This window comes from Myodes glareolus, chromosome 2 (genome assembly GCF_982192425.1).
Source record: "Myodes glareolus chromosome 2, mMyoGla1.1, whole genome shotgun sequence".
Classification (NCBI taxonomy): domain Eukaryota; kingdom Metazoa; phylum Chordata; class Mammalia; order Rodentia; family Cricetidae; genus Myodes; species Myodes glareolus.
Window position 1 is genome coordinate 578,957 of NC_142027.1, and position 14,726 is coordinate 593,682.

Here is a 14,726-nt window from a genome sequence, read left to right on the forward strand (position 1 = left end):
TTATCCAACACTGTGCCCCATTTAGAGGTCTTTTTTAAAAATCTGAATCTATCTTTTTTACATATCTATAATCCTTTTCTGACCAGAACCACTTCTTAAAATGCTAGAACTAAGGCTGCTTTGCCTTTTGGCTCCACCCAGTCCAACCCTGAAGATGTCCATTCACTGCCTCTGAGACTATGGGGTGGGAGCCATGTTCACCACCCCAACTCTGCTAATCACTTGACCCATGTTGCCAGAGAGCAACTTGTAGCCTGCTGACCACAAACACGATTCAAGTGCTCAGCCTCCTAGAAGAACCTGAGTTTGTGCTGGCAGCATGAACTAGAAAGTCGCCATTTCAAAAGTGCATTGTTTTCTTCCTACCAATGAATCAGGATGACCTCTCAAAAAGGCGCCATGGAGCTCCTCCTTGCTGCCAGCAAACAGAGTCCATCTGAAAAAAAAAAAATGCTCTTTCAGCTTTATGAATGTAGTTACCCATGTTTTTGCCCATTTGTTGGAAGAGGCCACTAGTTTATTTCCTGAACACCCTGACTTGAAATAATCACACAGAAACTCTATTTATTGCAGTTCTGTTTGGCCAATAGCTTAAGTGCATTTCTGGCTAACTTATATCTTAAGTTAACCCATTTCTTTTAATCTGTGTATCACCATTGTAAAAAGAGCGACAGGCTGTGTTCCGCCACCTGGCTCCCGGCTAGCTTTATCCAAAATAATTACACGGAAACTGTATTCTTTTAAACACTGCTTGGCCCATTATCTGTAGCCTCTTACTGGCTAATTCTTACATATTGATCTAACCCATTTCTAATAATCTGTGCACCACGAAGTCGTGGCATACTGGCATGAGTCTAGCCAGCGTCCGTCTTGGGAAGGGGAATCATGGCGACTGCCTCATTGCCTTCTTCCCAGCATTCTGTTCTGTCTACTCCATCTATCTAAGCTACTGTCCTACCAAAAGCAAAGGCAGTTTTTTTTATTAACCAATGAAAGTAACACATAGACAGTTAACCCTCCTCCATCACACCATGTGACTGTGGCTTATTGGCAAGAATCTGGTGGACTCCAGCGGAGGCATCTGTCTCAAGCAGGCCTTGGACTTGCCATAGAGTGGGGAACCCTGACTGCTCTTTGGCCTGGAGAATTAAGGGGAGGAGGAGTGGAGGGAGGGGAGGGGAGGGGAGAATGGGAGGAGGTGGAAATTTTTAATAAAAAAATAAATTAAGAATCACACACAGTTGTCTATTTTTGGTGTTTTTAAACATAATATCAGTACAGTATTGATTTTGAAGATGCTGTGTTCTTAATAAGAGATGAGGGAGTTGCTTTTAATTGTGCTTTTATCAGTTAGTGATAGCAAACTTTTAGGATTCTCCTGGGCCTGAATCCCTGAAGTAGAGCAGTTAGATGTTCATTATATGACTTGTACATAAAATATAGTTTTAAAGCCCCATTAAGAGCATCATTGCATAGTTCAAACCATTGCCACTTTGAAAATAATATCCTTATTGAATTACTTGCAATAATTTACAATTGTCTTTAACAGAATGGCTTACTTAACATGTAGGATCTTTTTAATGGTGAGCAATATTGTGGTCACTGTTTTTAATGATTATTAAAGGAATAATCTAAAATTTGCAATAGGAAAGTCTTTCTTTGGGTCAATACTTAGGATTGGGAATGTATTTTGATTTCATTACCCAACAATTTTGAATTTATAATATTTTGGAATGAAAATCTAATATGAAATGAGAAAGAGTAATAACTGCAAACTTGAATAAAAGTCTGTGTTTTTGTGCTAAGCAAATATGATGAATCCTGGTATAATTTTACTGGTTTACTCAAGGTTTCCACTCAGCTCCTTAACCCATGTGATAGATAGAAAAGAGCACCATCCAAGCATAAAATTTTTAATGTTTTATTTTAGCAATTACTGAATCCACTTTTCATATAGTTCCAATGTGCAATCATTCTTTCTGTAAACTCATATATACAGAATTTTTAACGCAGAGTTTCTCTGTATAACAACCTCAGCTGTCCTGGAACTTGCTCTGCAGACCATCCTGGCCTTGAACTCACAAAGATCCACCTGCTTCTGCCTCCTGAGTGCTGGAATTAAAGGCATGTGCCACCACCCCGGTTTATAATACATTGTTTGCACTCAAAACTATTGTACAATGATCAGACAAGAAATATCACTAAGTTTTCGTTAACTCTTTTACATTGCAGTGGAACCCTGAAAGCAACAAACAGACTTATATTGAACACATGGTATACCCTTACAGCATTGAAGACAAATTATTTTCTTTTTATTAATCTCTTCTCTCCCTTTCTTCCTTCCTTCCTTTCTCTCTCTCTCTCTCTCTCTCTCTCTCTCTCTCTCTCTCTCTCTCTCTCTCTCTCTCTCCGCGTGTGTGTGTGCCATGCTTATGTGTGTATGACTTGTATGACTTGTGTATAGGTGCCACACAGATACCAGAGAAAGGTGTCAGATCTCATGAAGCTGAAGTTACAGGTAGTTATGAGATGCTCTATGTGGGTGATGGGAAATGAACTCTACACTCCTAGACTAATTACAATTACTCTTTATCATGAACTGGCTCTACAAGAGCAGAGTGGAGATGTAAGAGTATGTAATAAATATTTAATAAAATGTCACAATCAGCAATGGTTTTAAATCTCTAATAATGAATAACATTAGTGAAAATTTAAATTTTAGTGACATGTTCTTTGCAAAGTTATCTTGGTTAAAGCCATGTGTTAGAAATTTATCCAATTATAATGGTTGCTGTTCTATAGGCACCAATGGCAATTTAGAGATGAAGTGAGGAGGGAAGACCATTTACTTCACTTATGATTTTATTTGTTTTTATTCATTTGCTAACTTATACATAAAATTCGGTACTATGTAATAGTTCATTTGCTGTTATATATTCTAAATAATCTAAACATGCTAATTTTTGAAATAGCTGTTACTTATCATGAATACTTTAAAATGTATCAGTTGAACTTTGAAAATAAACTGTATGTTTTTATTATCCACAATAACCCCACTGTGTACCAACAGGCAAGTATCCATCACTCCTCTCTTAGTATAAATTATCTCATCTATCTCCTTCCTTAGTTTATGCTGCCAGTCACTTCCATTCCATTGTCAAATACTTTGAGTGAAAAAAATGTTTTATTCTACCATTCGAAACAAACTATCTCCTATTTTTTCCTATGAAGATAGTCACATTTCATTTAGTAATGTGAAAAAATAATGTAAAGCCCCATTCTGGTCTTATCATTATCAATGATAACAGTTCATTCTTCTTGTGGCCAACCAAAAAATGTATCACTTGTATTACATATTTTGCAGAACACGCCAAATAAAACAAAATTATTAATTTGTTTAAAAATTTTGGCTGTTGTGAATGGTGCTACAGTAATTATCAGAGTACCATGTCTATTTAGCAGGCTGGTTTCATTTCCTTTTGATAAACTCAGGAGTCTGAATACTAGATTGTCTGATATTCATGACTGCTGAGTCATATAGTATCTGCTCTCATTACAGGATCAGTGGGAAAGACTGTTCCTCTCATCACACCATTGCCAATATTTTTCTCTGTTTTATTTTTTTGAAATTATTATCAAATGAAATATTTTTATTCATTCTCATATATTTTTTCTTTTTCTTTTTTTCTTTTTTATTAATTTATAAAGTTTCCACTTCCGCCCCTCCTCCCAACACCCTCCCACTCCTCACAATCCCTCTCCTCCTCCCTCTCCAGTCCTAAGAGCAGTCAGGGTTTCCTACCCTGTGGGAAGTTCAAGTTCCTTCCCCCTCCCTGCAGGTCTAGGAAGGTGAGCATCCAAACAGACTAGGATCCCAAAAATCCAGTACATGCAGAGGAAACAAGACCCAGTGCCATTTTCAATGGCTTCTCACACAGTCCCCGTGCCAGTCACATTCAGAGAATCCGGTTTGATTACATGCTCGTTCAGTCCCAGTCCAGCTGTCTTTGGTGAACTCTCATTAGCTCAGACCCCTTGTATTAGTGGGTGAACACACTCCTCACGGCCCTGACTTCCTTGTTCATGTTCTCCCTTCTTCTGCTCCTCATTTGGACCTTGGGGGCTCAGTCCAGTGCTCCAATGTGGGTCTCTGCCTCAATGTCCATCCATCGTCAGGTGAAGGTTCCCTCTGATCCTGCCTTCCTTACTCACGTTCTTCCTCCTTCTGCTTCTCATTTGGACCTAGGGAGTTATCTATTACTATAGCAGCGAAATATATATATATATATATATATATATATATATATATATATATATATATATATATATATATAACAATTAATATTAAAATTTCCTTGGTTATTAGCAATGTTGGAAAGTTTTCCTCTGCCCCTTGTGCATGTCTTTGTACTACCTTTAGAAATGTCTAATATACACGTGTTGTTTGTTGTCAGATCTGCTTTCTGATTTCTCAGTTGAGTTACTTGAGTTCCTTATGTATTATAGACACTAACTTACATTGTATTATGAAGAGTTACTTACACCATGATTTTTTCGTTCACTCTGGTTTTATTTTCTTTCCTCTTGTAAGGCTATTTTCATTGGGTGCTCTTTTTTTTCCTTTTGTCCACTGCCTTAGTAGAATTCAGATGCCTTCCTATATCCAATGTCCTAATATTTACCTTCAATAGTGTTTTGTATATAAAATTTGTTGTGCCTCATCTTACATTCAGTTATTTGTCTGTTTAGATTAATTTTATAGATGATGAGACAGAGATATAATTCAATTATTGAGCATGTGAACACATTATTTTCCCAGCATCATTTATTGGCCTGGCTGATCTTATTCCATTCATGTTGACAGAAATTTGAAATAAATTATTTTACCATCAATGTTTGTTTTATTTCATGTGATGTAATTTGTTTCATTACTTCCTTTCTTTTTGTGTAGTGTCTATGCTGTGTGATGACTGGAATTTTACAGTATTATTTCAAAATCATGGAGTTTGCCTCTAGCCTTACCAATCCACTCAATATTACTTTGAAAAATACAGGTTGCCTCCCTATTTCTGTGTGTTATCTTTAACATTGAGTTATATAGAAGTTATCATTTGTGTACTGAAAGGATGATCACTGAATCTGTAGATTATCCTGGGTAGGAAAGGCATTTTGCCAATGTTGATACTATGAATCTGTAAACAAAGAAAAATTTTCCATTCCTTTTCTGCCTTCTGTAATTCTTCATGTTGGAAAAAGTTATTTCATTTTTTCATTTGCAATTATCTGTATGTTTTACTTTCTTGTCTTATTAGTAAAATTGTTTTATTCATTCCTATAGCATACAAGTAGATATTAGCTTTTGGAAAAATACTTAAAATTGCATGTTGATTTTAAGTCATTATGTTTTATATAAAATATTGACTGCTAGTGATTTTTAGTGAACTACCTGCATCATTATATAATATAGTACAATATCATTTGCAAATGTGGCTTTTCCACTGTGTTTTTTCTTTTTCCTATGTTTTCTGGCTGAGGCTTCTAGTACAATGTTGAATAAAAGTTGTCAGTCTTAGCACATTTTCCTAATTCTTTCTCAGAGGGATTATTAAATTTTTAAATATTTTACGTGATGTTAACTGTTAATTATTCATATTACACAAAATGTTATATATGGTAAGGAATATTCATTGCATATAAAAATTTATTTCATTCATAATTTCAAATCTGAAAGGATAGTAAAGTTTATTATATACATTTCTGTATGAATCAGCATTGTGAGATATTCTTATCATGTGATGTGTTGCTTCTTGTTTTTTAATTGAACACCAAATCTTGCTTTAATCTGACATGAGTATCACTTGCTCACTGATATACTCAGTGTAGTTTAGAATTCAACCTCCAAACCTTTCAATAAGAATATCTCATCTACATTTACAAAATGTGTTATTTCATAGAGTCTTCCTATTGAACTAGCATCTGACTTGTGAATAATGCAATGAGTGCTGATCTAATGAGGTGAGATAGGAAATAGTTCCCTCATCTCAACAATCTATAATAATGCAAGGAAAATTGATTTTTTTCTTTAGCTGTTTAGAAGAACTCAATAGAGGCATCTCCTTTAATTATTCCTTTATGAGTGATCAATTATGACTAATTCAGTCTTATTCCTTGATTTTGACTTGTTCAGATATTCTATTTCTACTTGTTGCAGTACTGACTGGAAAAATGTTTCCAAATTGACTCTTCTTTGGAAATGCTTTAACATACACATTGCCATATATTTTATAATAAAATCTCTGATGCTCCCCTATACCTGTTATGCTCTACATTAGCATTTAGTTATTAATTATGCTGGTAACAAATAATATGTAGCTTATTTTAGTGATGAGTACAGAATGAAGACTGTTAGAATTGAGGAGAGTTTTGATATAAAAGCATAATATAAGATGAAGGATTAAGGAGCAGATTGAGAAGATCACAAAATGTTTATGACAGTATAATATGACCATTCCAGGAATTATTTTTTCACACCAAGGTAAAGAGACTTTAAATTGATTTCATTGACCTACAAACAAAGATATGGCATGTCTAAAGCTTCAACGGAGTATGATGAGTCAGCAAAAGTCTCAAGTGGTGTGAGATTTCTACTGTAAGAGACGGTGACATTAATTACACTACCTGACTGTCGTAAGTTACATAGTTCATTTAAACTATAAAATGATGTAATTAAATAGAAAAGTTTTGTTTTCTCTTCCATTCATGACGTTCAACTGTATTTATATAATCTCCAACTTTACTCCCTGAATCAACCCTCAGGTATGATCATATGAACAATGAATACTTTGACTCTTTATGGATAGCTAAAGAATAAACAAAAACAAAACAAAGAAACACAAAATAAACAATAAAACAGAAAACAGAAAAAGCTGAATGATTATTAACAAATCACATATGTTTTATTTTCTCTGTTTGCATAAAAAAGGTTTTAGTTTCTTTAATATGAGGGAATATTTTTTCTTCCACAAATCTTTACTTGTGTTTTGTTCCTAGTAAATAGGTGATTGATTTCTTTTGATTGATGAGATATATAGTACACCTGGCCAAACAAGTTTAATTCCATGTTTAAAAAAATTTCTTTGCTGCTGCTGAGATCCTTGAATTTTCTAACCTATCAGAAGATGGAACCTAAATTCAACAACAATATCATCAATATACTTTAAAGACCACTTAAAATTATAAAATGTATAAGATTTAAAAATAGGTAACAATGTAACATCCATAGAATAAATAAAAAACAGTGCTGTGAAGATTTGATACATGGCTGACCAATCAAATCTAGTAACTTTAACATTGTATTTGAATATATGTGACAAAAGAATTGTGTCTGAAGGATTCTTCTGACATGATTGTATGACGAAAAAGTCCTGTTTAATGCTTATTGTCTTTGATGTGTGCTTTGGGTCTTAAAATTGTACTTTAATAGATAACATTGTAAGACTTTATGTATATACAATTTATAGTCAATTTTATCAGATACTTCTGTTTAAATTCTAGATTTAAAAAAATCGTATGTGACTGAAGTTCGATATCAATGAAAATAATCAGAAATCAATCCAAGAAAGATTCAAACTGAAGTAAAATTATCATGAATTAGAATGGACAACCTTTTGTTTTCAATGGTCCTCAGCTAAAATTCTACCAAATCACAGTTTCCCAGTTTGCTGCTTTAAATTATGTTTTTTTTTTCATTCTATTTTCCTCAATAAAGGACCATGATGCTTGATATGGGAAACCAGAGTTCTGTGACTACGTTCATCCTTCTAGGCTTTTCAGAGTATCCACACCTACATGCACTTCTTTTCCTGCTGTTTTTTATCATCTACACAGTTACTCTGATAGGAAACCTGGGCATCATTGTGGTCAGAAAGATCAATCCCAAGCTTCACACACCCATGTACTTTTTCCTCAGTCATCTTTCAGTTTTGGATGTTTGTTATTCCAGTGTCTTTATCGCTAAACTCTTAGAAATCTTGATTGTGGAGGAAAGGACTATCTCTTTCAAAGGATGTATGACACAATTTTTTTTCATGTGTGCATTTGTGATCACAGAAATGTTCATGTTAGCAGTGATGGCTATGACCGGTTTGTGGCTGTTTGTAACCCCTTGCTTTACCCAGTTGCAATGTCTCCTAAGCTCTGAGCTCTCCTTGTAGCTGGAACTTATACATGGGGTGTATTCTGTTCCTCATTGATCACAAACTCTCTTTTACAGCTTTCCTACTGTGGACCTAACATCATCAATCACTTTGGCTGTGAGTACTCAGCCATCCTTTCTTTGTCCTGTTCTGAGCCCACCTTCAGTCAAGTGGTATGTTTAATCATTTCTATATTCAATGAGACTTGTAGCCTCCTCATCAACCTGGCCTCTTATGTCTTCATAGTTGTCACAATCATCAAGATGCCTTCAAAGAGTGGTCACCAAAAAGCTTTCTCTACTTGCTCCTCCCACCTGACTGCCATCAGCATCTTCCATGGGATCATTCTCCTTCTCTACTGTGTGCCCAACTCCAAAAACTCATGGCTCGTGGTCAAAGTGGCCACTGTGCTTTTCACTGTTATGATCCCCATGCTGAACCCCCTCATCTACAGCCTTAGGAACAAGGATGTGAAGGGGACAGTCAGAAGACTCTTCAGCTTAAAACTGCATTCTCATGCAAAATAATAATTCACACATGAACTCTACTTTTTTATACAGAATATTTTTTACTTACAAGTTACTATACTTTAGTGATAATTGAAATTATGCTATGTTTATTCCAATTATTTAACTTTGTGTTAAATATACAATGCTTTTCACCTTGCTAACAACATATTTCCTTGCACAAACATGTGAAGTTTTTTATCAAACATTTTTTAAAATTTTCTATTCTGAATTCTGTGGAAGTTAGGTTGACTAAGGAAAATTACCAAGTCAACTCCTTCTAGAAAAATTATACTTAAAGTTGTTTTAAATAGATAAATAATGCATACAAAATGATAATTGCTTCTATATTACTCAAACTGAAATTATGATAAATATTTGTGAATTAGTAGCTTTGATAAAAATTATTTTAATTCCATTTTAATGTTGTATTAAAGTAAAATCTTGTTTCACAACACTAACATACTGTCTTAATTTAAATTAGTGTTTATTGAAAACATTAGCTAAGTACACAACTTGCCTTGAGTGTCCACATGTTATTCTAAGATCATTAAAATGTATTGTGACATTGCCAATATAAAAAAGAATTTTATCTATTCATACTGTATATATATACATATATATGTATGTATATATTGGAATGATTGATAGAACCATCAAAAATAATAAGTGATTATGCTATTTTATGGATATTAAAAGTACAAATGATATTTTGTTATGCATTAATTCTACATAAAAATTGGAAGATCAGGTTCTATGACTAATTTTACTTGTGAAATATATGAAATGACCAAGCTGTTCTCTGTGCTGACTGTTACAAACAAATAGCCCCTGCACCTTGAAGGGAGGAATTTGATGAAAGTAAGTTGTTAAGGACTGTGAACTCCAAAATTTCTTACTCTTTACACATTGTCTTGTTTAAATCTCTTTTTTTAATTCACATCTACTGTAGGAAGAAGTTTTTCATTTTGATGTTGAATGATGAACTGATCTGTGGGTTAAAAATATGTCCTTAATAATCATATTATGCCATGTTCTATTGAGTATTATTGGACATATCAATCACATTTCAAGATATTTCCCATGTACAGAAGTAGTTGGTCAACACAAAACAAATTCCTTCTTTACTTAGGATCTTTGTTGTTGTTCTCATATCATTGTTTATTAAAGCATGTTTAGCCTGTACAAGTTCTCTGCATTTAATTGTGCTTAGTTACAAGTGTCTAGGGACCATCTCTTTCTTTTAGATTTTTCAGGATTTTGAATATAAATTTTTACAATTTTTTGTCGCTCTCTCTCAGAATGTCTATTATTAAACTCTTAAAATTGTAAGAATCTTTAACCTGTTATAGATCAATTTTAAAAGGTTAATAATAAATGGTAATAGTTTTATATTTTGTTATTTAATATGAAGAATGATGACTCATACTGTTGACACCAGAAATAAATTTTGCTGAAAACGTAAATAGTTTGAATTACTGCATATATATAAGAAAAGCTAAGAGAGAATGTATTTTTGCTTTTTCCTTTGTTCAATCAACTACATAGCTCTCTATATGATTTATTGATAAATAATAGTTTATTTACGATGATACTTTAATTATTGTTGATGATAAAGTGATAATTTAATTGCCATGATACTGAATCACTCACGGTAGAGCTCTCCCAAAGCTTATGGCTAAACTAATTCTACTCATCTAGATATTCTGTAATAATAAAACTAGGTAATGTTAGAGCAAACTATTGAACTACATTCAATTTCCTGAAGAGTTAAACACAGCACTCATCAAAATATGTTCAAATGCTGAATTCAACAAATCACATTTTTGAATCATGGTTTGAAAAGAAATCACATATCCAAATAGGAACACAAATAAGAGAATTACAGAACATAAGTAGACTCAATGAAAGAAAATATGTGGCAATCTTAGTAGACAAAGTGAGGAAGTTCCTTTGATAAAGTTTAAAACTATTTAATGATAAGTAATTCTGGATATTTGAAAGAGAAGGGACGGATATCAGTACAGTTTTTAAAAAGTACAAAAAACTTCAGTCAGCATTATACTAAATGGGGAAAATCTGAAATTGGACTCTTTTTCTCTAAACTTATGCATGAGTACAATATATATTAATATGTAAAAGCCTCTGCCATCAATTAAATTTAAGTCAGAACTTTGTTGAGATTCCTTCTCACATCATTTAGAATAAACAAAACCCTAAAACACTGGCAAGGATATGAGGGTGGAGGATCCTATTCTTCAGAGATTTGATGTCAATTAATGCAACTGTGAATAAAAGCATTTAAGAGTTCCCTCACAACTAAAATTAGAAATGCCATATGATCCAGTAACATCCTCCATGAGTTTTCATTCACACAATGAATCTTAGTCAAAATATGATAGAGTCCCTTGAACATGCACAGTTATCATACCACAACATCTAAGTCAATCAATCAATCAATCTGCCAACTGCTGAATGGACAAATTGATGCCAGTTGTAGTAAAATGTTGGAATTGGAGGTGGCTGTCAATTTGTAGTGAGCCTTTCTCAGAAAGAAAACTATCCTGATACAATTTCTAAAAGGAAGGCTGCTTGAAACAAGAAATAAAGGGTGCCAACTGTGAAGAACGGCAGGGGACAAAAGAGGGAAACTTTAGTCTTGTGAATCTGGTTGAAGTCTAACATGATATTGAACGAAATCTTCTAAGGTAACCCATTAGTTTCAGCAATATAGATAAAATGAAATGTAGTTCCTAGTTGGCATGGCAAAAAACAGTATTTTGAAGGTATTGATGCTATTGTTAAGGAAATAGGTTCCAAAGGAAATTCCCAGGAGTTCAATTGTTAAGAGCATTGGCCACTACTGCAGAGGAACCAGGCTTGGTGTCCAACATTCCTAGGGTAGTTTACCACAATGTGTTTTTCCAGTTCCAAGATATCAAACAACCTCTTCTGACCTCAGATGGCTCCAGGAGTGCATGTGGTACACAGACAAGTATTCAAAGAAGACACCCATTCACATAAAATAAAAATAAGTATGTCCAAATTTCAAAGAAATTATTGAAGATAGAGGCTACTTACTTTTGGGAAATTGATAATTTCTGCCACAGGCAAGCTGTAGTGGTTCATTTGGAAGGCAGAGGCAGGTAGAACTCTTGGGTTCAAAGTTTTCCTCATCTACACAGTGAATTCCACTACAGCCAGGGCTATGAAGAAAGACCCGGCTTCAAAGAAACAAATGAACAAAATCCATGCAGAACTAAACACAAACAAAGCAATAAGACAGGAAGATCTACTGTGCATCACAATACAGGAGCAGTTTTTGGGTACAAAAATGTATTTTGAAGGAAGATAGCACCATTTGTAGGATGGCTAGACACATACATAAATCTTTTAGTGTCTCAACATTATCCATGATCCTACTTGTAGTCAAGAAAGGAGACTGGCTAAAATGAAATGGAGTCACACATGTCAATTTGTAGCCAGAAAAGTAGATATCCTTTGTTCCAAAAGTATATTTAGACCAAAGGTCACTATAATAAGACTAAGTTCCTTAAGTGAGGTTTAAACTAATTCTAGCTTTTCTTTCAATAAGTATATCAGTTATACATTTTCTTATGCATTTTGATCCATTACCTCCTACTAACACTTTCATTTTTCATATATATATACATATACATATATACATATATATATATTTATACCAAATCTGGCAACTAGAATCACACATACACATACACAAACACACACACAGACAAAGTTCAATATATTATATTGAATGTTGCATGTTGAATTAGTATATACTTTAATATGCATATTTAGTATTATACGTTTAATGACAGTAAATATTCATAAAATTATATATATGTGTGTATGTATACATGTGTGTTTGTATAGGTACATGAACTACAATAATGTAGCAGGTCCAGGCCGATAACAAGTTAAGAAATAAAGCAAAGAACAAATTACATGGAGTTCCAGGTTTTGTTTTTTTTTTTCATTTTCCTGGCTTGAAATTTTTCATTTTCCTGTTGAAACATGTAGCTTTTGGGGTGGGGAGGGGTCAAGACAGTCTTTCTCTGTGCAACTTTGGAGCCTGTCCTGAGACTATCTCTGTAGATCAGGATAACCTCAAACTCACAGAGGTCCGTCAGCCTCTGTCTCCTGGGTACTGCGATTAAAGTTATGCACAACAACCTGCTGGCTTAATATGGCTTTAAGGAGGTATGAGCACATAAAAAACAAAGCAAATTTTCATGATACCCAAAGTGAGAAACAGAACTGAATTGAGACCCTGAATCGACCCTGGCATGAATAATAGATATAATACCACAACTTACAATTTTGTCAACATAAATATGAGATAAGATTCATTTTCTCTCAGACATCATTTAGAAACCTTACCTATGGACCTGTGTTGAAAGTTTGCCCACAGTGTTTCTGTTATGAAATACTTAATGGAAACTAAGAGCACATTTTGAAGTTTATTGTGAGGATTTTCACATGGTGTTCAGCACATACAATCTGTTTCTAGACCACATTCAGTAGTTTGAATCTAATTGGTCCACATAATCCCATATGGAGTGGCACTATTAGCAGGTGTGATTTTGTTGCAGTTGGTATGACTCTGTTGGAGGAAGTGTGTCTCTATGGGGGAAGGCTTTGAGGATTCCCATGCTTCGAACACTGCCCAGTGAACCAGTCGACTTCCAGTTACGTACAAGATGTAGGACTCTCAACTACTCCAGCGCCATGTCTGCATGCACTCTGCATTGCTCCCTGTCATGATGGTAATGAACTAAACTTCTGAAACTGTAAGCCACCTCAAATAATTTTTTTATAAGCTTTTCATAGTCATCGTGTCTCTTCACAACAATACAAACCTTAAGTAAGACACCACATTAAAATATATGATAGTGTAGGCTGGGTGAATGTGGTACATGTTTTAAACCCAGCAGAACAGACAAATTTCCATGAGTGTGTTAGAGGCCAGTCTGGTCTATAGAGTGAGTTCCAGGATAGCCAGGGCTACACAGAGAAATCTTGTCTTGAAAAAAAAAATATGACAATGTAAGCAATGTCAACTGAAATATTGAAACAATTTATAAGAGGCATTTAAAATTAGAATTTTTGAACCAAAATCTAATTCTATAGTTACATTATTCCCACTCTCCCTCTCCTTTCTCCAGTTTCTCCTGGGTGCCTCCTACTCGGTTGCAAACTCAAGGTCTATTATTCTTTAGTTATAATTATTTGACATATATATATACATATATATGTGTATTAAAGTTTATAAATATAAGCAGCTAAGATCATTTAGTATTATCCAATCTTATTTAGAACTGACCTCTTGGGATTGGCTAACCTATTGGGGAGTATGTCCCTAGAGAAGACTGATTCTTCCTCTCTCAGTAACCGTTAATTGTCAGTATCTCTTCCTCTAGGAGTATAGCCTTGTGAGAATTCCCTCATCTTAGTAGGCATGAAAAATGGTGTTTTATTTTAGATCTTGCTGACATTTCATGGTTGCAGATCCTCTGTTATATATAAAAGACACATTCAAACAACTGACTTATTGTCCTGCTTCTCTGCCTCTTACAAATTTCTGTCCCCTCTTCTGTGACATGCTTTTACCAGCTCTCAACCTGTGAGTCACAACCCCTTTGGGGGTTGCTAATCAGATATCTTGCACATCAGTTATTTACATTACTATCTGCAACAGTAGCAAAATAGCAGTTTTGAAATAGCAAATATTTTGAAATAGTAAATAATTTTTAAGAAGTAAATAAATAATTTTATGGTTGGGGTCACCACAGCAGGAGGAACTGTATTAAAAAGGCACATCATTAGGAAGGCCGAGAACCACTGACTTAGATATGAGGGCTGCATTGCAGATGTGTTAAATAGGATAAGACACCCTGTGGTCAGTTCTTGTCTGTGTTCTGATCTGTTGTTGTTTTCTATAATCATCTTCACCTGCTGCAAATGAAGTTTCTTTGATGAAGGTGTGAACTATAAATATTAG

General features: G+C 34.2%; 1 pseudogene; it reads left to right on the forward strand.

Moving 5' to 3' along the window:
• Nucleotides 1–7,772: 7,772 nt before the first annotated feature.
• On the forward strand, nt 7,773–8,722 carry LOC146895384 (olfactory receptor 1165-like; annotated as a pseudogene).
• Nucleotides 8,723–14,726: the final 6,004 nt, after the last annotated feature.